Genomic DNA, 2,730 nt, shown 5'->3' on the forward strand with positions numbered 1-2,730 from the left:
TTTTTTTTTTGTGAGATGGGGTCTCATTCTGTTGCCCAGGCCAGAGTGCAGTGGCACAATCATAGCTCATTGCAATCTTGAACTCCTGGGCTTAAGCAATCCTCCTACATCAGCCTCCTGAGCAGCTGGACTACAAACACATGCCACTGTGCCCAGCTAATTTTTTAATTTTATTTTTATAGAGATGGGGTCTTTCTGTGTTGCCCAGGCTGGTCTTGAACTCCTAACTTCAAGTGATCTTCCTGCCTTGGCCTCCCAAAGTGCTGGGATTACAGGCGTGAGCCACCATGCCTGGCCTATTTATTTATTTTTCAAATATTTTTGATCTGCAGTTGGTTGAACTCGTGGATGCAGATCCTGCAAAGCACCAACTATATATCACAGCAAGCTCAGGATAGATGGTATTACAGAACAGTGGCAGTAACATCAAAGACAGGGAAGTGTAAATGGTGATGGGGTAAGTGAGAGGTGCCTTACTGAGTATGGGTACTCTGAGGAGTCAGGATTTTTCTACCCCTTCTCTTCTAGGACCTGGGCCCTGGTCACTACCTGATATCATTTAAAAAAGCAAAATATCACTTCTCACTAAATGTAGGCTATGGTAGAGTCCATATTTGCTTTATGTAAGTTTATGGCTAATCTTTCTTTTTATTGTCCTTTTTCTGGATCTGTGGTCTCTCACCTAAGCGGATGGTGAATTAATTTATGGCACCCCGGAGGAATCACAACTCGAATCTGAGGAACTCAGAGGTTAGTGTTGCAAGAAGGACAAAAGTGGAAATAGAGTGCACGGTCAGCAGCATGGCTCTGGCAGCCAGACTGTCCCAGGAGGCCAGGAGAGCTCACATGGAGAGACACATGGTGGAGGCGGCCAAAGAGGCCGAGATCTCTGGGCGACCATGCGGGCCAGGGTGGTGGGGTGGCCAGAGAGGCCGGCCTGGAAGAGGTGGCCTGGTGGTCAGTACGGTGGCTCTCCTATTGACCAATGACAAGAAAAACCACCTAAACATGGCTTCCAGTGATTCCTGAGGGACTAATTGTGTTTTTGTTCATTAATCCAGTGAATTTTAGTTTAAATTCCCTAATTCTTTCTTCTTATTTCTGTTCATTTCTCTCCCATTTCTCTTAAACTCCTTGCCCAGCTTTGTCCTTGCCACAGTTTTCCTTGCCTCAGCCTTACACATAGAAAAGTCTTCTTCATTTTTATAGGAACAAGTGTTATTTCTACCCCGAGATTTTTCTGACTCTCTTTTTCATATATTAGCCAACAGCCCCCTCTAGTTCTACCTCTCCTGCTCTCTCCACTTCTCTCTTCTCCTTTCTTCTCTTTCTCCTCCCCTGGTCTCCTCCTCCTTTTCCCTCTCCTCCTCCCCACTTCTTCCTTCTTCTCCACTCTCTCGCTCAATGTGATGGCTTTTAATTGGACTACTTATTATTTCTAACATCCTTCTCTTTGTTTCAGAAATTGATGGATATTGACTGGAGACCGTAGATTTTTGAGCAATGTAAACTGCTTGGCCTTTTTTTCTCCAACTTCAAAACATCAATAAAGTCATCAGCACTAAAGCCTTGGCTCTTGTTTTCCTTCTAAGATGACGATTCTTAGTCAAGGGACAAGGAAGATAGGTAGGGAGATACAGGGCACCGACTGGACTCCAATTGGCCTGTATTGTGGAGCTTTATAGGCAGCTCAGATTTTAATAATTTTATGAGGATTTAACAACCAACAATGTTTGAAAGCAAATGATTTTGTTTTTGAAACTAGTAACCAAATTATCAATACACATACACTTTTCTCAGTTCAAACACAGAGAAACCTACTTTGTAAACTTCCTTGGACTCTGGCAGTCTTTCAATGCATCTGTGCCATTTTCTTATTTTTTTGTTTATGTCTGGGTTTCAAGAGGGCCTCCAGGACCTCAGCACTCATTGTTAGAGACTGACCCACCATTCAACTGTCAATAAGGTGGGCTTTCCCTTAGTTTATGAACATACGGACATAACTCATACACTGTATTTAGCCCTCAGAATTGACTTAAGTAATTCTCATGCATACATACATATGTGAAAATGATGTGAGTAAAATCTGGAGATGGTTCCAGAACTAGGCAAAGTTTAAAGAAGGTAAGTATTATGGGTTGAATTGTATCCTCCAGAAATTCATATGTTGCAGTCCTAACCCGAGTATCTCAGAATGTGACCTTATTTGGAAATGGGGTTGTTGCAGATGTAATTAGTTAAGATGACTCAACTGAGTAGATTATGTAACTGGTGTCTTCATAAAAATTAGAAATTTGGACACAGACTTGCACACAGGGAGACCACCATGTGAAGATGAAGGCAGATATTAGGATAATGTAGCAAAAACCAAGGGACTCCAAAGATGGCCAGCAAAGAAACCACTGGAAGCAAGGAGAGAGGCATGGAACAGATTCTTCCCCACAGCCCTCAGAAGGAATCAACACCGCTTGTATCTTGATCTTGGACTCTAGCATCCAGAACTGTGGGAGAATAAATTTCTATTGTTTAAGTCTCCCAGCCTGTGGTACTTTGTTACAGCAGCCTTAGCAAACCAATATTGTGAGAAAATTCACTTACTTGATTTTTTTTTGCATACACAAAGAGTGCAATGCGCACCACCCGAAGAATGGACATATTTGAAACTCGGACTTGAGGGGGATGGGGGGCAAGGGCAACATACGTAACCTAAACATCTGTACCCCCATAACA

Source organism: Propithecus coquereli, unplaced genomic scaffold (assembly GCF_000956105.1).
Source record: "Propithecus coquereli isolate 6110/MARCELLA unplaced genomic scaffold, Pcoq_1.0 Scaffold700, whole genome shotgun sequence".
In the NCBI taxonomy this organism is placed as follows: Eukaryota; Metazoa; Chordata; class Mammalia; order Primates; family Indriidae; genus Propithecus; species Propithecus coquereli.